At 43.9% G+C, this 21772-nt stretch overlaps 1 protein-coding gene and 2 long non-coding RNA genes across 5 annotated transcripts in view; 1 reads left to right on the forward strand and 2 right to left on the reverse strand.

The window, feature by feature from the left end:
* Positions 1–21772, forward strand: part of KLHL31 (kelch like family member 31) — an 89804-nt gene that overhangs the window by 8983 nt on the left and 59049 nt on the right. For 2 of the 3 annotated variants that reach the window (XM_081519854.1, XM_081519851.1), the window contains exons 3-4: positions 7855–7958; positions 8205–8326. The gene's annotated coding sequence lies outside the window, so the exon portion shown is untranslated. Of the gene's footprint in view, positions 1–7854; positions 7959–8204; positions 8327–20937; positions 21061–21772 lie in introns of those variants that run through there. The other variant, XM_081519852.1, reaches the window with a different exon arrangement.
* LOC145517432 (uncharacterized) lies at positions 1880–21747 on the reverse strand. Its single transcript, XR_014062040.1, has 4 exons — positions 21488–21747; positions 21142–21355; positions 3127–3249; positions 1880–2040 (listed from the first exon to the last, which is right to left on the reverse strand). It is a non-coding gene; the product is annotated as an uncharacterized LOC145517432 (long non-coding RNA).
* LOC145517433 (uncharacterized) lies at positions 8964–20826 on the reverse strand. The gene is made up of 3 exons (XR_014062041.1): positions 20803–20826; positions 14803–14902; positions 8964–9803 (listed from the first exon to the last, which is right to left on the reverse strand). It is a non-coding gene; the product is annotated as an uncharacterized LOC145517433 (long non-coding RNA).

A 21772-nucleotide genomic window follows, 5' to 3' on the forward strand; every position in this document is an offset into this window, starting at 1 on the left:
GCTCACATCCATCAGAGGAATCACTATCTATGGTATCTATAGCCTTACGAAGTGTATTTCTTAAATCATAAGACTGGCAAGTTGAAATTATCCCTTGATCCATGGGCTGCTGCGTGGATGTCGTGTTAACAAGCATGAAAACAACATGAGCCTCCTTGCCCAGCACCATCAGAGCTCTCTGATGACCACCTGCGTTCTCAGTGAGCAGGAACATTTTGAATAAAAAGCTTTTTTTTTTCTGAAACCATGTTGTAAACAGATGTTATATCATCCAGGTTTTGTTGTTCCATTTATAGGGCACAGGCAGGGTAGATGTCACATAATTCTTCTTTCAATTTTTCAAAATCGTGTGTTTTATTTTCAGCAGTGCTGGGTCTTCGTTGCTGCGCAGGCTTTTCTCTAGCTGGGTGTGCAGACTTCTCATCGCAGTGGCTTCTCTTGCTGCAGAGCAGGGCCTCCAGGATGTGGAGGCGTCCGTGTTTGCTGCTCCCTCGCTCTGGACCACAGGCTCCACAGTTGCGGTGCATGGGTTTAGTTGCTCTGAGGCATGTGGGATCCTCCAAGACCAGAGACCAAACCCGTGTCTCCTGGATTGGCAGGCGGATTCTTTGCCTCTGGGTCACCAGGGAAGCCCTGATTTAGCATAATTCCTAAGGGTCCTAGGATTTGGGGAATGGTGAGTGATTACTGGCTTCAACTTCAAGTTGTTAGCTGCCTTAGCCCCTAACAAGAGAGTCAGCCTGTCCTTTGAAGTTTTGAAGCCAGACATTAACTTATCCTCTCCATCTATGGAAGTTCTTCTAGTAATGGCTGTTTTGTCCATATGGAAAATCTGTTTCGTGTAGCCACCTTCGTGAGTTATCTTAGCTAAATCTTCTGGATTAACTGGTGCAACTTCTACGTTAGCACTGGCTGCTTCACCTTGCACTTCTATGTTAGGGAGGTGGTTTCTTTCCTTAAAAGTCATGAACCAAACTCTGCCAGCTTCAGACTTTTCTTCTGCAGCTTCCTCACCTCTCTTAACCTTCATAGAATTGCAGGGAGTTAGGGCTTAAGGGCTTGTTGTGGCTGGTTTGACTTTCTACCCAGAGATTAACCTTTTCTCCATATCAGCAATGAGGTTATCTCACTTTCTTATCATTCCTGTGTTCACTGGAGCAGCACTTCTAATTTCCTTCAAGAACTTTTCCTTTGCATTCATGACTTGGCTAACTGTTTGGTGCAAGAGGCCTAGCTTTAGGCCTAGCTTGGCTTTCAACATGCCTTCCTCACTAAGCTTAATCATTTCTAGCTTTTGATTTAAAGTGAGAGACATGCAACTCTTCCTTTTATTCAAACACTTGGCGGCCAGTGTAGAGGTATTAACTGATGTAATTTCAATATTGTTGTGTCTCAGGGAACAGGAGGGCCCGAGGAAAGAGAAGGGGGAGCAGCTAGTCAGTGGAACAATCAGAACACACACGACATTCATTGTTTAGGTTTGCCTTCTTACATGGCACGGTTCACAGAACTCCAAACAATCACAGTAACAACATAAACGGCCACTGATCACAGATCGCTTTAACACACAGTAACGACAAAAAAGTCTGAAATATTGTGAAAGTTACTGAAATGTGACAGAAATATGAACTGAGCAAATGTTGTTGAAAAACTGGCTCCAACAGTCTTGGGTGAGGCGGGTTACCACAAACCTTCAATCTGTAAAAAAATGCAATATCTGTAAAGCACAATAAAATGCATTAAAATGAGGTCTGCCTATAAGTGATATTATACAAGAAAGATTCAGTTGACAATTTTTTTAATCTCAATGTTTTGATTTCAAGATTTATCCACATTAATATGTGTAGATAAATACATTTATTTTAACTGCTATATCATATTTCATTGTATGACTATGATGTTTATTTTCCCCCATGAACATTTCCCCTAATGTTTATTTTCTTCTTTAAATGCATCTCCTCGTTGCCGTGGGCTTCAGTTACTGATGGTACAGTTCCTCAAGCTCAGAACTTCAGACTGTTAGCATTTCACGGCCAGGAACTGCAGAAAGTTCAGAACAAGCACTTAGAAACTTCAAAAGTTATTCAACTGAGGCTTCTACTTCTATGGACTCTAATAATAAAAAACTATTCAGTCTTATATTTTGTAGGTCTGTTGTTATATTTCATTTGTTTTATGAATTGTTTTTGCTTTATCCTTGTAAATATATTGATCCTCAATAGGTTGGAAATTCAAAAGGGAAACACTGGGTTTTCATCACAGCGTTTCAGAATTTCTGCAGTTTCCACCCAGAGGGCTTACCAGGTGGCACAGTGGTAAAAAACCCAACAGCCAATGCAGGAGATGCAGGAGATGTGGGTTCGATCCCTGGGTTAGGAAGATCCCCTGGAGGAGGAAAGGCAACCCACTCCAGTATTCTTGCCTGGCAAATTCCATGAACAGAGGAGCCTGGCGGGTTACAGTCCATGGGGACCTACAGAGTTGTACACGACTAAGCACACACACACACATTCCACCCAGAAGAAGTATTTCTGAGCAATGAGTTTCCATTCCCATGCAACGGATGAGCGTTCCCTTTTCCCCACAGCAGCACTGTGTGTGTGCTTATCACTCAGTCATGCCTGACTCTTTGTGATTCTTTGGACAGTAAGCTGCCAGGCTCCTCCACCCACGGGATTTCTCAGGCAACAATATTGGAGTGGGTTGCCATTTCCTCCTCCAGGGGATCTTTCTGACCCAGGGACTGAACCCACATCTCCTCTGTCTCCTGCATTGCAGGAGGATTCTTAACCCACTGAGCCATCAGTGAAGCCCACAGTTGCATGATCACACTTTAAAATCTTTCCTAATAGGATTGATACCTGATAATATTGCAGCTTAGTTAACACTTGAAATTTGTCTATTAGGTTGCCGTTTGTGTGACTTGAACAAGGGAGATTTTCTCAGTTGGCCACTGTGGGAAAAATATTTCCTGAACAAGTTCTAGGAGGTAAAGCATTCTAACAGGTAGAACTGGTTTGGATAAGGAAAAGCCTAAGAATAGCTGGTTGTGACTTGATGAGAAACAGGAAGTGCTACTCGTAGCAAATAAGGGCTCAGGCAGACCTTCTTGTACACGCATCTTACCTGGTATTCTGGGTTTGGGACAATCATTCAGTAATCACCAGTCATTCTTTTCAGTGGAGCCGTTTTCGCTAAGAATTCTGCATGTGACATCCCGGTCTGGTCGTCCTGTGAGTTTTTCCGGTGCTGATAAGATGAAGACACGGTTGGTACTCAGAGGGTCTAAGGTGGAGACGCAGGAGAAGGAGGGGACACCGGGCCGAGAAACAGGACGTCATCAGTCTCTCTCCCCCCACCTTAAGTGCAGTGAGAGTGTTAGTCACTCAGTCGTGTCTGACTCTTTGTGATCCCAGGGGCTATAGCCCGCCAGGTTCCTCTGTTCATGGGATTCTCCAGGCCAGAACACTTGAGGGGGTCTCCAGGGGAACTTCCCAACCCAGGGATCAAACCCAGGTCTCCTGCATTGCAGGCGGATTCTTTACCATCTGAGGCCCCAGGGAAGCCCCTTTCCCCGCTAACTAGTAGTATATACAAATGGAACGTAAGGGAGTCGTGTGTCATTTGATACATCAGAAACCCCCAGGAATTTTTTAAGAACTGTGGCGTGGGATGAGGCTTTGGAAGTGAGAGAGGAGTGGCTGTAAGCGCATTTTGCTTGTGAGGGATGAGTCCTTGAAGCCCCTGAGAGGGCTCTCCTTGAAAGTGCACTCACAGCTGGTGTCTGAACACCTCCCAGTCCATCTGACCTCCTGGATTTCAGGCCCCTAGGGAGCTAATGTCCTCCTACACTAAACCTGGTGACTTGTTTTCACTATTAGAATACAGCAGAGGTAACATCACGGCAGTTCTGTACACAAGCCTTAACAAGGCCACGCAGCCTCCTCTCTGTACTTTGGGGATCCCTGAGCTGCCGTGTAAGAGTTTCAGATGCTCCACTGGGGTGATCACACGGAAAGGCCAGGCAGGGAGGGAAAAGTCCTGGACCACAAGTAAGAAAGTGTGAAGCCCAGCGGCCCAGCTGTTCCTCAAGACGTCAGCGAATGAAGCAGTGCCAGTCCCCATCCAACTGCAGCCCCAGGAGGGACCCCAGGGAGACCAGCAGAGCTGTCCTCTGAGCCCGGCCATCTGTGGAGTCATCAGCAACGACCGATTGTTGCTGATTCCAGCCATTACTTTGTGGAGGGGTAACAAAGCAACGACTTTATAATATGAATCCACTTCAGGAACGTGCTCAGTCGCTCCTTTATCAGAGATTCTTACACTTCTCCCCACCATGTTTTGTAGTTTTCTGTGTCAAGATCTTGAAGAGTATTTTTGGTTTGGTTCTTAGACACAGCCAAACCCTAGACACTCTTTCCGTAACAAGAGTGCCCTGTTTTTTGTGTTCTGTTGATAAATATCAATAGTAATTACTTATGTACAGAAAAAAACTACATGATTTTGTTTATTGACCATCTATGCAGTGAGCTTGTTCAATTTTCCTACTAATAGTTTATCTGCAGATATCTTTGCTTTTTCTGCACATGAAATTATATTATATATAATGACAGATTAATTTCTCTTTTGTCTAATCCCAAAGGGCTTCCCAGATGGCTCAGTGGTAAAGAATCTGCCTGCAATGCAGGAGACTCAGGTTCAGTTCCTGGGTTGGGAAGATCCCCTGGAGAAGGGAATGGCAACCCATTCCAGTATTCTTGCCTGGAGAATCTCATGGACAGAGGAGCCTGGCGGGCTACAGTCTGTAAGGTCACAAAGAGTCAGACATGACTGAGCGACTTTCACTTTCACTACTTTTATAAGAGAGAGTGAAACGGAGCAGGACCCTGTGGTCCTTGCCCCACCCCCACCCCGCACCATGTCCTCTGTCTGCCTTTTGTCTGTGGAAAACTTTAGTCAAAAAATAAGTTTAATCAGAGAAGTGAGAAATGCTGAAACAAAGGAAAACAAAGGAAACTAAATAATAATAATATAGTCACTAAGCATAGTTCAAGGACCTTTAGTTCTTTCTCAAGGGCTGTAGATAATATTCTGAGCCATATCTGTGAGCTGTCTAGTAGATACCAAAACACCAGGTAGAGAAGTTAACCACATGATGACCATAATGTACCCAGGACTTGAGCTGCCAAAGTTCTGAGAATTGACCGCAAAGAAATGGGGAAAAAAATGGACCCTGGAACTGAATTCTACCTAAATCAACCAAGATGATGGTGGTCAGACCACTGATGATTAATTTGAAGATGACTGTATTGTTTCTGCATGTAGCTCCCCACCCCTCATTCTGTCTATAAAAGCTCTCACCCCCTGCTTGTCAGGGAGGGGTGGCTGGCCTTTGGACAGATGTCCGTCACCTGCCCCCCCACCCCCAAGTTGCCAGCATCTGAACTAAAGCAAACTTTCCTTTCCACCAACTTGGCCAGTCTATTGGCTTTTAAGTGGCGAGCAGCCGAACCCTAGACACTCTTTCAGTAACAAGAGTGCCCTGTAACTTCTTGCCTTGTATGTCATTGTCAGGTTTGAGTATCAAGCTTATGTGAGTCTCATAAAAAGTACTTCTTTTGCTATTCTCTGAAAAAGTTTGTGTATGACTGATGTTATTACTTTTTTAAATATTTGGTAGAACTCACTATGAAGCATCTAGGGTAGGAAAGAGTTTGATGACAGAGGCTCAATTCCTTTGATCCAGATTTTTAAATTTTTATTTACTTATTTGTTTGGCCATATCAAGTCTTAGTTGCAGCACACAGGAACTTCGTTGCCTCATACGGGATCTTTCTTTTCGGCACAGGAACTTTCCATCGAGGCGTGTGGCCTCTGCGGTGAGTGGACTCTGGATTTGAGGCCCTCAGGCTTCGTTTCTCCTTGGCATATGGGATCTTAGCTCCCTGGCCAGATATCAAATCCACGTCCCCTGCACTGCAAGGAGGATTCTTAACCACTGGACGAGCAGGGAAGTCCCCAGATCTAGATTTTAATCCTATTTCTTACTGTGTCCATTTAGGTACACTGGGGTTTTATCCATATCTAAATTTTCAAAATTATTGGCATAAAATTATTCACATGGACATCCTATGGCCTTTTCAACAACTCTGTTCATCCCTGACATTATTTACACATTTCCTCCACCTCTTTTTTTGATCAGACTGGCCAAGTGAAGTGAAAGTCACTAGTCGTGTCTGACTCTTCAATTCCATAGACTGTATACAGTCCACGGAATTCTCCAGGCCAGAATCCTGGAATGGGTAGCTTTTTCCTTCTCCAGGGGATCTTCCCAACCCAGGTATCGAACCTAGGTCTCCCGCATTGCAGATGGATTCTTTACCATCTGAGTTACCAGGATTAGACTGGCCAAGTGTTTGTCAATTTGTCCTTTATTTTTTAGATAGAATTTTTAGATCAAATAAACCTCATTGTAAGTTTGCTGTCTGTTTCATACTTTGTGGTTTATTATTTACCTTCTCTACTTCCTTTGAGTTTTCTGTTGTATTTCTGCTTCTTGAAATGGATACTTGGATCATTCAGTTTTTCTACTTCTCTAGTAAATGCATTTAAGCCTATAAATTTCCCTTGAAGCATAGCTTTGAATACAGCCTACAAATTTTGGTATCTCGTACTTTCAATATGTGCAATTAAAAATACATTCAAATTTCTACGGTGATTTTTCATTTGATCCACTGGATTATTTAGCAATATAGTACTAATTCCTAAAATTGTAGGATTTTCATGTTGGTATATTTTTATATTGGTATATTTATTACGAGCTTCATTGCATTATGGCCTGAGAACCATCTCTGCAGTATTTGCTTTTGATGTTTTTTTATGGCCAAATATATGGTCAACTTTTTGATAATGTTCTACACGTACTTGAAAAAAATGTACAGTCTGCAGTTGTTGAGTTCACTTTTTAACATGTATACATCAATTATGTCAAATTTGTTAATCATGTTGTTTAAATACTCATGTTTACTAATTTTTGTCTCTTCATTCTGTTTGTATTCTTTCAGTCAGTTCAGTCGCTCAGTCGTGTCCAACTCTTTGAGACCCCAGGAACTGCAGCACGCCAGGCCTCCCTGTCCATCACCAACTCCCGGAGTCCACTCAAACCCATGTCCATTGAGTCAGTGATGCCATCCAGCCATCTCATCCTCTGTTGTCCCCTTCTCCTCCTGCCCCCAATCCTTCCCAGCATCAGAGTCTTTTCCAATGAGTCAACTCTTCGCATGAGGTGGCCAAAGTATTGGAGTTTCAGCTTCAACATCAGTCTTTCCAATGAAAACCCAGGGCTGATCTCCTTTAGGATGGACTGGTTGGATCTTCTTGCAGTCCAAGGGACTCTCAAGAGTCTTCTCCAACACCACAGTTCAAAAGCATCAATTCTTTGGCGCTCAGCTTTCTTTATAGTCCAACTCTCATATCCATACATGACTACTGGAAAAACCATAGCCTTGACTAGACGGACCTTTGTTGGCAAAATAATGTCTCTGCTTTTCAATATGCTGTCTAGGTTGGTCATAACTTTCCTCCAAGGAGTAAGCGTCTTTTAATTTCATGGCTGCCATCACCACCTGCAGTGATTTTGGAGCCCAGAAAAATAAAGTCAGTCACTGTTTTCACTGTTTCTCCGTTAGTGAAGATTAACTTGTACAGTACTATACAGACTTATCTAGTATCCACAATTAAGGTCCTATATAAGTCTCTTTTTTTTCCCTCCCAAAGCTTTACTTTTGAAGGGAGGGTTAGAAATCATATGCATGTCATTTGCACAATTATTTTCCTGCCTGATATATTTTATAGGCATGATGGAACAGCCTTGCTGTCAAGTGAAGACACTTAACCGGACCAAGTGAAACAAAACCTGAAATGCAACATAGCTGCATCAGAAAGCTGTTCAATTCCTGGTTTGTGTTCTAACTTGTCCTGAAGGGCATCACTGGATGGACTGGATGGGCAGGAGGGGGACACCGCGGCAACATCGTCGCTGAGAAAAGTCACGTGACAAGTGCTGATAGTACAAATCCTAATATTCCATTTGCAGCACTGAAGCTAAGATGAAATTAAGACTGGGGAAATGGGACTGTTCTGGGATGTTTCTCCCATGGGGTGTTTCTATGTCTAAGCTGAATGTTTTCACCATCTCTTTTCAGTTGCTCTACAAAGGGTTAATGAACGTAACTCCATGTAACTTGATTAATGTCTCAGAAATATATCTCATTCAAGAATTCATAGAAGACCCTGACTTCCTATCAAAAGGCCTTCAAAAAACAAGGTAAAGAACATAAAATCATATCTTAAATACAAAAAATTAAATTTTAATTTTGATATTGTATTCAATAACGAATGAATCTTGGTCAATGAATGTTTATTTTAAAAGAATTCTTATGCACCTCAGTCTTCCTACTAATGGTAGGAGATTACAGTTATTTAAAATATTTAATTAATGCAAATAAAGGTGTAAATGTGAATGCTGTTTACTTAGTAGAGAGAGGGATTAAATATTTTAACCTTACTCTGTTCTCAGTAATATTTTGTATTGCACCATCATAGACAAATCTGTTCCCATTTTGGACTAAGTTTTCAAATTAATGTAGAAGAGGAGAAATAAACTATTTGCCTTATGTGATTATTATGAAAATAAGGTGAAATCAAGTAACAATAGTTTCAAAGTATAAAGAATATGCAGTTATCAATCAGTAATATCATATGAAAGAGAAGACAGTAAAATTCCAAACAATTCTTTTCTTTCTTTTAGGACTGTCATATAAATGCATATATGCCTCTGTACGTATGTATGTATATATTCTTATTGCTAACTTGAAGCAGAGCTGTAGAGATCTGTATGTAACAAAAGTGGGTGGGAGTTTTACAATGAAAGCTAGAGATTTTTCTATTAACATATCAAGCACTTTCTTTGTTGCGAAAACCACAATAGCAAATTTTATATTTATTATACCAGAACCTAATTAGTGGTTATCCAAGTGACCACACACTGAAACGTACAAATAACAGGTGCAAGAGCTCAGAGAGTCATTGATGGCAGCAGCTCAGAGGATTTGGAGCAAGGGGCCCCAACACCTGAGGCCACCGGAGGAGCAGGGGTTGCAGGTGGCTGTGTGGCTCGTGGGGGCGCTCAGCATTATTTGATGTGGGAGATGACAGCTTGTCTAAAGACGGGGCTGAGCAGGACAGCTGGCCTGGGGATTAGCCGCATGTGAGAGGCTGGGAATTGGAGAATACAAGCGGTAGGATCAGAGCCTCGGTAGGATCAGCTGGGATCTGCGTTCTGGAGTCCACCTGCTGTGGTTTCTCACTAGGGTTCCCTCCGCTGGTTGGACTGCAGCCTGTCTTCCTGCCCTGGCTCTTCTCGTAACTGGTTGCTTGTCACGGTTTAGGGTCAGCACATTGCTGCTGCTTCTCCCCTCCGCCCCGTTTTGGCTGCACGCAGCTGCTGGGATCTTAGTTCCCAGATGGGATCGAACCCGAGCTCCCTGCACTAGAAAGGCAGAGTCTTGATCCCTGGACGGCCAGGGAAGTCCCTTACTGTTGCTTCTTTATAGAAGATGCCTCTCCAGGTCTATTTCTCTGCAGCCTTTATCACCATCTGCAACTATTTTATTTAATCACTTGTTTTCTCTTCATTGTGTGCCGCTTCCTATCTGAAGATCAGCTTTACAAGTGGATCAACTGTATCCTCAGCAGTTTCTGTGTCATTTTAGTAAACACACATCAGGTAACTGGCTGGCTGGCTGGACAAACAAATAAACACATTTATCTCCAAGGTCCCCTTTAGCTGTACTGTTTTCTTGCTATATATACACAACTGAGAATCACTTTGTTGTACACCTGAAACTAGCACAACATGGTAAATTAACTATACTTCAACAACAACAAAAAAGAAGTCTTGATCAGGACAAATAAAATTAAATCATAAACAGCCTGTAGTGAGCAGCAGAATAGTGAAGACCAAGATCTTACGAGCAGAGGGAAAAGTCAGATGACACAAGAGTACAATGGAAAGATTCATGTAAGAATTCTCAACAGCAACACTGTATGTCAGAAGACAGCATACTCTCATCTTCAATGGGATGAGATAATATAGCCACCAACCTAAAACCCTGTGCCCAACTAAACTACCATTAAAATAGTAATGATGATGATGATGATGATGGTAATGTACTCCTAACAGGCCATACTACTTCGGGAAGAAATAATTTGAACTCAGAAGGAAGGAGTGAGATGCATAAAGGTGTAGTAAGCAAAGTTACTAAATATTTAGAGAACTCTAAATAGGTCTTGATTGTATAAACCAACATAATTACCAAGATTGATGTGTACTTATATGATGGAATTGCAACAAGACTGTTGGCTGAGAGTGTTCTAAAGGCTATCAGGAGGCAGAGACATTTGTTACTTCAGACTTTGAAAGTCACCTATGGGTGATCAGACTGTAACTATTGCCATCAATAGAAATGTACAGTTTTCAAACAGGTGCTCTCAAAAAGCTTGTGGTCAAGCTCAGCTGACAAGGGGTTTCACAACTCTAGAGCTGATGTCTACCTGTTTTGTGAAAGGGCTCCTCCTCCAGCAGACCCAGGAGTTACTTCCTGTCTGCTCTTGGTCCTGTACTGTGACTTTAGAGCAACTTGTCATGGCCTGGGGGGGCATTTTCTGTGCCCTCCTCACCACTGCACCCCAGGGCCTGGTACCTGCAGGCACTTATGTTCGTAGAATGAATGGATGCAGCTTACTCAAGGCCACACAGCTGCCAAAGATGAGAACCTCGATCTTTGCAGGCTCAGGCTTGCTTTGAAAAAACTGTCGCATCTGAAAAATGTTGTATCCCATGAAAACAGTAGCTGCTGGATTAAAGCAAGAAGAAATCCCTCTGAGATCAAAAATCAAGTATGACCAGAGAAATTCAAGTGTGTGACTATCGTCAATCTTCTGTTGTTAACTTTGCAGGTGATGCTGGCGATGGAGCAGAGTTCTAGAATAGGCTCTCAGAGCAACTTGAGTCTTCCAGGAAGAACGTGACTGTATCCACACCAGAGCAGCCTCCACAGACACATGATCCCAGGGAAAAGAGAGCATCCCTGCCCACCAACTTGTTACCACCAGGAATGAAGTTGTTGTTCAGTCGCTGAGTCACGTCCAACTCTTTGCGAGCCCATGGACTGCAGCACACCAGGCTTCCACGACCTTCAGTATCTCCCAGAGTTTACTCAGACTCATGTCCATTGAGTCAATGATGCCATCCAACCACCTCATCCTCTGTTGTCCCCTCCTCCTCCTGCCTTTAATCTTTCCCAGCATCAGGGTTTTTTCCAATGAGTCGGCTCTTCATATCAGGTGGCCAAACCATTGGAGCTTCAGCTTCAGCATCAGTCCTTCTGATGAATATTCAGGGTTGATTTCCTTTAGGATTGACTGGTCTGATCTCCTTGCAGTCCAAGGGACTCTCCGGAGTCTTCTCCAACACCATAGCTCGAAAGCATCAATTCTTCAGTGCTCAGCCTTCTTTCTGATCCAACTCTCACATCCATACATGACTACTGGAAAAACCATAGCTGTGACTATATGGACCAGGAATGAAGACCCCTTGTTAAATGCAGTGCACCTCCATGCCTACCGGTGATCAGCTGAAGCGAGGGCAGGTGGGAAGGCTGGGAGCCAGCAGCAAATTTGCTCCTGGAAGTTTCTGCACCGAATATGCCAGGAAAGAAAGGAACAGAGGGAAGGGAGGAAAGCGGCTGAGAAACTAAAAGGTGATGGAAGACGCCAAGTACTTGTTCCCCAGTCCTACCTGGGGCAACCTCAGTGCGGATCTTCAACCTCGACACCCACAGCTCCACCTGGGAAATGTCACACCTGGCCTTCCAGTCTCGCAACAAGATTAAAGTCTGGGCAGAAAGTGAGGGGTCTTTTGAGATGCTCTGAAGGGCAGCAGACAGCTGCATTAGAAGGAGTCTCTCGGATTCATGGCTGTGTTATCCACGTGGGGTTTTCTCAGGCTGTTCCTTATCAGTCAAGCAATAAGGAAGCAGATAGTGAAGGAACCTACCCCCAGAGTCAGCGCCCTTCAGGAGGAGGATGGTCAGAATTGGCAGTCAAGGTGTTACTGGCCAGGGTTCTTGGCCTCATTCACCAATAGAAATTGACAAGAGGCCAGACAGGAAATTCAGGCAAGGCTTTTACTGGGGTCCTGCTGCAGCAGGGGGCGGGGGCGGAGAACAAGCAACATGTTCCCGTGCTTGCTTCCTGAGGGGGGACAAGCTTGTTCCTTATATGGGCTGAGGGTAGGGGTGTGTCCAGGGGTCTCGTCGGAGGGGTGGCTTAGGTGGTTTGCCCACTCCTTAGGTGGTGGAGTATGCAGGGGGAGTGTGCAGTACCCTGATTTTGCTCCCCACCTGCTGCTTTTTCTCCAGGGTCCTCCAAAGTGGTAGTTGGAAAAAAGTGGTAGTTGGATTTTTTGGTTTCTTTGTATCTTTGGGGTCTAGAATGTGCCCCAAATGTGCAAGCTGGCATTTTCAGTCCCATACAGTTTCTTTGTATTTTTTTGCTCGAGGAGAGGTGTGTCCAGGTGCAAGCACTGCAGCAAAGGGTCCCAGGTCCCAGCCTGTCTCAAAGGGAAGGGAGGAGTCAGGGTGTCGGGGGGACACCTGCAGACAGGAAGGGAGGGAGGCACTGAGGATGAGAGCTTTTGTTTGGGTTCATAGCTAAACTGATTTACCATTGAGGCGGGCGTCGTGCTCCATCCAGGTACGTATACCTGGGGTGAAAGATTCAAGTTCTTAAACGCAACCTCCACTTAGACAAGGCTTCCTCTCTAACCTGCCTCCCACACACAGCACCATCAGCAAGGAAACGCTCTGCTAAAAAGACTAAAGGAAGTTAGGGTGTGTGTGTGTGTATGTCCGTGTGCGTGTGTGTGTGTGTGTGTGTGTGTGTGTTATCAAGAACAGACTGGGGACTTGAGGTGGCAGGAATATGTAGCATTTCTGTCACACTGGAGTGACTAAAGTTAATGTCCTACTCCATCTTCAACTGTGATGCTGGAGAAGACTCTTGAGAGTCCCTTGGACTGCAAGGAGATCAGACCAGTCCATCCTAAAGGAAATTAACCTTGAATATTCATTGGAAGGACTGATGCTGAAGTTGAAGCTCCAACACTTTGGCTACCTGATGTGAAGAGCCTGACTCATTGGAAAAGACCCTGATGCTGGGAAAGATTGAGGGCAGGAGGAGAAGGGGACGACAGAGGCTGAGATGGCTGGATGGCATCACCGACTCAATGGACATGAGTTTGAGTAAACTCCAGGAGCCAGTAAAGGCCAGGGAGGCCTGGTGTGCTGCAGTCCATGGGGTCACAAAGAGTCGGACACGACTGAGTGACTGAACAACGACAAATCCTTTAACTTTGAGGTTCAAGGTGAAGTCCTCTTTTTGCATTAATTATTTTCCTCTGACACTTTTCACAGGATTCTGGAGCTTTACCAGAAAGGAACTTCATAACTGTCATAACATTTTAATCTCCCTGGGCCTAGGACTGAGTTGAGCCCTACAGCTTCCCAAGGAAATTTTATTCATAGTTAGCATTTTGGTCAGTTCTACAAAAAGAAAGAGAAGGTGAACACAGACTTCCCAAGACACCACTGACTGGTTCCCTGGGGCACTGAGGTCAGTAGTCATGTAGCACTGAAATCAGAGCTGTCTCTCTTGAGCCTTGCTGTCCTGTCCAAAATGCATGGCTTAATACTTTCATCTGTGAATACCTGCATTTTTCCAGGTGCCATACTGTACATATTTTGGGGGAGGAAAATCTCTATTTTTTTCCAAGGGGGTTTGAGGTGTGAATCCAGTTCATTCTTATGCACGTTCTCAGACAGGATTAGGGTCTGAAGCCGTCAGCATCTGCCCGTGAGCTTCTGCTATAAGGAAGCCCCTTCTCTACATCTGCGTCTCCATTCCTTCCCTGCAAATAGGTTCATCAATACCATTTTTCTAGATTCCATATATATACATTAATATACAATATTTGTTTTTCTCTTTCTGACTTACTTTACTCTGTATAACAGGTTCTAGGTTCATCCTAGAACCTGACTAGAACTCACTAGACTCACTGACTAGAACTCACCTCACTAGAACTGACTCAAATTCATTCTTTTTTATGGCTGAGTAATAGTCCATTGTATTTATGTATCACACCTCTTTATCCATTCATCTAGAGAACAGACTTGTGGACACAGTAGGGGAAGGAAAGAGTGAGACAAATGGAGAAATTAGCACCAACATATATACACTATTATGTATAAAACAGATAGCTGGTCAGCAGTTGCTGTATTACACAGGGAGCCCAGCTTGGTGCTCTAAGATGACCTAGAGGAGTGGGATGGGGGGAGGAGGAAGAGGTTCAAGAGGGAGGTAATATATATATAATTATGGTTGATTTGCATTGTTGTATGGCAGAAACTTTTCATACTGTTCATACTGTTCATGGGGTTCTCAAGGCAAGAATACTGAAGTGGTTTGCCATGCCCTTCTCCAGTGGACCACATTCTGTCAGACCTCTCCAGCATGACCCATCCGTCTTGGGTGGCCCCACACAGCATGGCTTAGTTTCATTGAGATAGACAAGGCTGTGGTCCGTGTGATCAGATTAGCCAGTTTTCTGTAATTCTAGTTTCAGTGTGTCTGCCCTCTGATGCCCTCTCTCAACACTTACCGTCTTACTTGGGTTTCTCTTACCTTGGTCTTGGGTAAGTCCTCTCGCCGCCGCCACCGCCGGCCCCCAGCCCCCGGCTCAGCCTAGCCCCTGTCAGCCACCGCCCCCGGCCCCGCCTAGCCCCTGTCAGCGAAACAGGAGATGGCAAGAGTGAACGTCGACATTCTAGGCATCAGAGAACTAAGATGGACTGGAATGGGTGAATTTAACTCAGATGACCATTATATCTACTACTGTGGGCAAGAATCCCTTAGAAGAAATGGAGTAGCCATCATGGTCAACAAAAGAGTCCAAAATTCAGTACTTGGATGCAATCTCAAAAACGATAGAATGATCTCTGTTCGTTTCCAAGGCAAACCATTCAATATCACGGTAATCCAAGTCTATGCCCCGACCAGTAACGATGAAGAAGCTGAAGTTGAACGATTCTATGAAGACCTACAAGACCTATAACTAACACCCAAAAAAGATGTCCTTTTCATTATAGGGAACTGGAATGCAAAAGTAGGAAGTCAAGAAACACCTGGCGTAACAGGAAAGTTTGGCCTTGGAGTACAGAATGAAGCAGGGCAAAGGCTAATAGAGTTTTGCCACGAGAACGCACTGGTAATAGCAAACACCCTATTCCAACAACACAAGAGAAGACTCTACACATGGACATCATCAGATGGTCAACACCGAAATCAGATTGATTATATTCTTTGCAGCCAAAGATGCAGAAGCTCTATACAGTCAGCAAAAACAAGACCGGGAGCAGACTGTGGCTCAGATCATGAACTGCTTATTGCCAAATTCAGACTTAAATTGAAGAAAGTGGGGAAAACCACTAGACCATTCAGGTATGACCTAGATCAAATCCCTTATGAGTATACAGTGGAAGTGACAAATAGATTTAAGGGACTAGACCTGATAGACAGAATGCCTGATGAACTATGGACAGAGGTTCGTGACATTGTACAGGAGACAGGGAACAAGAAAATCCCCATGGAAAAGAAATGCAAAAAAGCAAAATGGCTGTCTGAGGAGGCCTTACAGATAGCTGGGAAGGGAAGGGAAGCGAAAAGCAAAGGAGAAAAGGAAAGATATTCCCATCTGAATGCAGAGTTCCAAAGAATAGCAAGGAGAGATAAGAAAGCCTTCCTCAGCGATCAGTGCAAAGAAATAGAGGAAAACAACAGATTGGGAAAGACTAGAGATCTCTTCAAGAAAATTAGAGATACCAAAGGAATATTTTATGCAAAGATAGGCTCGATAAAGGACAGAAATGGTATGGACCTAACAGAAGCAGAAGATATTAAGAAGAGGTGGCAAGAATACACAGAAGAACTCTACAAAAAAGATCTTCATGACCCAGATAATCACGATGGTGTGATCACTCACCTAGAGCCAGACATCCTGGAATGTGAAGTCAAGTGGGCCTTAGAAAGCACCACTATGAACAAAGCTAGTGGAGGTGATGGAATTCCAGTTGAGCTATTTCAAATCCTCAAAGGTCATGCTGTGAAAGTGCTGCACTCGATATGCCAGCAAATTTGGAAAACTCAGCAGTGGCCACAGGACTGGAAAAGGTCAGTCTTTGTTCCAATCCCAAAGAAAGGGAATGCCAAAGAATGCTCAAACTACCGCACAATTGCACTCATCTCACATGCTAGTAAAGTAATGCTCAAAATTCTCCAAGCCAGGCTTCAGCAATACGTGAACCGTGAACTTCCAGATGTTCAAGCTGGTTTTAGAAAAGGCAGAGGAACCAGAGATCAAATTGCCAATATCCTCTGGATCATGGAAAAAGCAAGAGAGTTCCAGAAAAACATCTATTTCTGCTTTATTGACTATGCCAAAGCCTTTGACTGTGTGGATCACAATAAACTGTGGAAAATTCTGAAAGAGATGGGAATACCAGACCATCTGACCTGTCTCTTGAGAAACCTGTATGCAGGTCAGGAAGCAACAGTTAGAACTGGACATGGAACAACAGACTGGTTCCAAATAGGAAAAGGAGTACGTCAAGGCTGTATATTGTCACCCTGCTTATTTAACTTATATGCAGAGTACATCATGAGAAATGCTGGGCTGGAAGAAACACAAGCTGGAATCAAGATTGCCGGGAGAAATATCAATAACCTCAGATATGCGGATGACACCACCCTTATGGCAGAAAGTGAAGAAGAACTAAAGAGCCTCTTGATGAAGGTGAAGGAGGAGAGTGAAAAAGTTGGCTTAAAGCTCAACATTCAGAAAACTAAGATCATGGCATCTGGTCCCATCACTTCATGGGAAATAGATGGGGAAACAGTGGAAACAGTGTCAGACTTTATTTTTTTGGGCTCCAGAATCACTGCTGATGGTGACTGCAGCCATGAAATTAAAAGACGCTTACTCCTTGGAAGGAAGGTTATGGCCAACCTAGATAGCATATTTAAAAGCAGAGACATTACTTTGCCAACAAAAGTTCGTCTAGTCAAGGCTATGGTTTTTCCAGTGGTCATGTATGGATGTAAGAGTTGGACGGTGAAGAAAGCTGAGCGCCGAAGCATTGATGCTTTTGAACTGTGGTGTTGGAGAAGACTCTTGAGAGTCCCTTGGACTGCACGGAGATCCAATCAATCCATCCTAAAAGAGATCAATCCTGGGTGTTCATTGGAAGGTCTGATGTTGAAGCTGAAACTCCAATACTTTGGCCATCTCATGCGAAGGGTTGACTCATTGGAAAAGACCCTAATGCTGGGTAGGATTGGGGGCGGGAGGAGAAGGGGACGACGGAGGATGAGATGGTTGGATGGCATCACCGACTCGATGGACATGGGTTTGGGTGGACTCCGGGAGTTGGTGATGGACAGAGAGGCCTGGCATGCTGCAATTCATGGCGTCGCAAAGAGTCGGACATGACTGAGCAACTGAACTGAACTGATGGCAGAAACCAACACAACATTGTAAAGCAATTTTTCTCCAATTAAAAAATAAATCTAAAAAATGTTAAACCCCAAAACAAAACATAAATAAAATATTAAATATTAACAACAAAAAAATAAGGTGATCTATCCATTCAATGCAGGAATACTGGGTTTCTTTGAACAGTCTGTAAAAGTTCTAAGTAATCAACACTAAAATTAAAAGAGTGAAACGTAAAAAAAAAAAAAGAATTCCTTTGCAATCATTACCTGTCAGACTGCTGTCATATCTTCATTGTCAGCAAACTCTTGGCAGAAGCAAATCAACCACTGGGTTAATGAGAACTCAGACGCACAGCCTCTGCTCAGCTCATAGAATAAACACTGTTTTCCTCTGACCTAAATACATGATGCTTTAAACATCATAATTTTGTAAAAGAAACCGAGACTACAAATTGCATCATGAACCACACTGTGGGGACTCAAAACTGTGCCTGCAATTTGGAGAGAGTATTTGCAGCAATCCGTAGGACACAGCACTGGTTACAGGCAGGGAACACTCTCTTTGTGGACACCGTGTTATTTCCTGCACTGTCCCTCATTGTCCCCATGCCCCAATCTAAGAAAGGTCAGATAGGAATCAGAATGTCTGTTTTTCTTCATCAAAAGATTTTGTGTGGTCGGTTTTATAAAGCTGCTGGCCTCAGGAATATTCTGTATTTCTTCCCAAAAGCCTCACAACTGCTTTCTGTTGTCCCAATTAAACACAAAAATTCAACAAACAAAAAGTGCTCACACTACTACCACCATCAACAAGAAAACTCAGAAACTAAAGTAACTTTCTGAGACAAACAACAAACTTTTACTGTATAGAACAGAGAACTACATTCAATTTCTTGTAGTAAAATGTAATGAGAAAGAATCAGGAAAAAGAGTATATACATATGTATATATGTATAATCAAATCACTTTGTACACCCAAAACTAACATACAATATTGTAAATCAACTATAATTTAATAAAAAGAAAAGTAACTTTCTTTTTTATGGTAATTCTGGTTCTTTTATTTATGGATTTATTTATTTTATTTTTGGCTGTATTGGGTCTTCATTGCAGCTTGTGGGCTTTCTCTAGTTGTCATGAGTGGGGGCTACTCTCTAGCTGTGGTGCACAGACTTTTCACTACAGTATCTTCACTTGTTGCAGAGCATGGACTCTAGAGCACACAGGCTTCAGTTGTTGCGGCGCTCAGGCTTAGTTGCCCTGAGGCATGTGGAATCTTCCTGGACCAAGGATCAAACCTGTGTCCTCTGCATTGGCAGGTAGATTCTTACCACTGGACCACCAGGGAAGTCTGAAAAATAACTTTCTTTAACTTACTGAAGCCCAATGAAATCATTCATAATGGTTCAGCTATATTGGGCTATGTTGAATTTTTATGATAGAATTTTATTTGAATATTTAGCCTAAAGGAGTCTTGCCAAACCCAATCTGTAGTCACTCCTAAATCGTATGGGAAAATATCTGGGATTCAAAAGACAGAAAACATTTGAAGTAGCCTGTGGGATGATACTGGGACCCACAGAGTGTTGAGGTGAGGAGTGTTCTTAAACACAAAATCTCCTGCGGGGTATGCCTACAGACCCTTGACCAAGGGTCCCTCACCTCTCACAGAAAACAGCAAAAGAAGGCAGAGAGAACCATCAGGTATGTCATACAGAGGCTGCCTCACAGGCTGGCATTCCACTACCATTATGGAGAGATGATGGTGATGATGACAACTACCACTACTTGTTTAGTCAGCATCGATAAGTTGTGTCGGACTCTTTGCAACTCCATGGACTGCAGCATGCCAGGCTCCTCTGTTCTCCACTGTCTCCCAGAGTTTGCTCAAATTCATGTCCATTGAGACGGCAATGCTATCTAACCATCTCATTACTATTATGACCATTACTACGACTTCTGTTGTTCAGTTGTCAAGTCCTGTCTGACTCTTCGAGACCTCATGGACTGCAGCATGCCAGGTTTCCCTGCCCTCACCATCTCCCAGAGTTTCCCCAAGTTCAAGTCACTGAGTCGGTGATGCCAGCCAACCATCTCATCCTCGACTACAGAGTAAGAATTCCTGAAGGTATTCTTCGGAGGTGTCATGAAGCGCGGCGACCACTAGAGGGCAGAGCAGACCGCTTCCGTGTTAAGCGTCCTCTCGGAAGCCCACGTGGAGACCAAGGGCTGAGCGCCCGGCCGACCTTATACTCAGAACTCACTCTCTATCCCTTCAATCGCGCCGCACTGTGGTAGTCACCGCTAAAGGCAAGGGGCGCCGCGGTGGCCAGGCAAGCACTAGCTGAACGCTTTGAAATTTAACATTGCATACGGAAGATAAGGTTCCTACCTTTGATAAATTTCATTCATTAAAATATTTCAGCCCTTTGCATGCATGTGCAGACTGTGCAGCCCAGCATCTCTTGGCCACTTCCTGCCACAGGTGTATTATGGTCTCCGCAGCGAGGCCAACAGATGAGTTTATCAGGAGACTGCAATGTCCTAAAGGCAATGTGAGCTGGGGCCAGGGGGGTGCAAGTTAGACGGGGGCGTGGGGGAGAGCAGGCAGTGTGTCCTCAAGGCCTCAGTGTGCTGAAGCTCAGAGACTAGATCAGAAATCACCGGGTGAAGGAGAAAAGCCAGGCAGGAACAGAGATGGCTTTTTGACAAAGTGCTTTCAGTATAACAGAATACATGACAGAAAACCAAAACCAAAATGCAAATTATTAATAAGAGAAAAGGTGCATAGTTAGCACAAACAAACAAACAAAACCCAACCCGTTGGTTGGTTGGTTTGTTTTTGACCATAAACTTTTCTAGATTTCAGGCTTGGGCTTAGAAACAATCTAGGAAGAAAACAACAGTATAATCCCACTGGCCTGAGATAAGGCACTTGAATATCATCTCTAGACTGTGTGCTGTCCCAGGGGATGACAGGGCTGCTGGCTGGTACTTGGGGAGCTTTCCTCAGAGGACCCATGCGGGAACATGTCTCCACTTCTCTGAAACATCCACCTAATCCCCACCCTTCCCCCGCAGGTGCAGGAGCGCTAAGTGCTCATACAGTGTTCCTATGGTGGCCACCAGTACCTTCAGATCACTTGGGGAAGGTCTGAAAAACCCGCTGCCCCTCCCCCATTCCAACGTAACTTTCTAGAGTCTCCAGATGATTCTAATGTGAAGTCAGCGTGGCCTCGAGTTATATGCGTGGATGAGATTCCGTAGGGAAAACACAAAATTCCAATTCACGACTCGGGCCATCCCCCTTTCTTCTCTATAGCACCAGGGATACATTAAAGCTTCTATGGAACTTTTACTTGAACCTTCAACAACTGAAATGGTTTGTAGGTAAAATCTGTTTTCACATAGAAAGTAATATAAACATAAAAACTAATACATGGAGGGTAGAAAGTGTGGCAAAATACTTACTTTATCGTTCTTACGAGTCACCTTTTAATTTCCAGAATCCCCCTCAGATGGGCATCGACAACTGCTCCCTTCGGTCCCTCTTTGGCGCTTCCTTCTGGTTGTTCCGGGGCCCTCCCTGCCCTTTCCTGGGGGTTCACCTCTGAGTCACAGACTGAGACGCCGCATCTCCGAAGCGCCCTCTTGGCTTCTTGGGGTCTTTGGCTGGCCGCCCCTACTGAGTTTACAAAGTACCAGTAGTCATCGTTAGTAACTGAGAATTCTTCATCTTAGACCATGTTCGAGACTGACAAGTTTTCCTTTAGCCATCATTCACTTCCTCTCTTTATCACGCTAACACAGTACTTACTTTTGTCCTGTTACTTCGTCACTGAAATAATTTTTCCCTATGATGGTTAATTTACTTAGCAGCTTGACTGCGCGGTGAGATGCTCATGGTTTAGTCACTCAGTCGAGTCCAAGTCTTGCGACCCCATGGACTGTAGCCCACCAGGCTCCTCTGTCCATGGGATTCTCCAGGCAAGAACACTGGAGTGGGTTGCTGTTTCCTCATATAAGCTGGTTAAACATTACTTCCAGGTGTCTGTGAGGGCGTTCCCGGGTGTCTGTGTGTTCCCGGGTGTGTGAGGGTGTT

Source organism: Giraffa tippelskirchi, chromosome 8 (genome assembly GCF_054371585.1).
Source record: "Giraffa tippelskirchi isolate mGirTip1 chromosome 8, T2T-mGirTip1v1.2.pri, whole genome shotgun sequence".
NCBI classification, from domain to species: domain Eukaryota; kingdom Metazoa; phylum Chordata; class Mammalia; order Artiodactyla; family Giraffidae; genus Giraffa; species Giraffa tippelskirchi.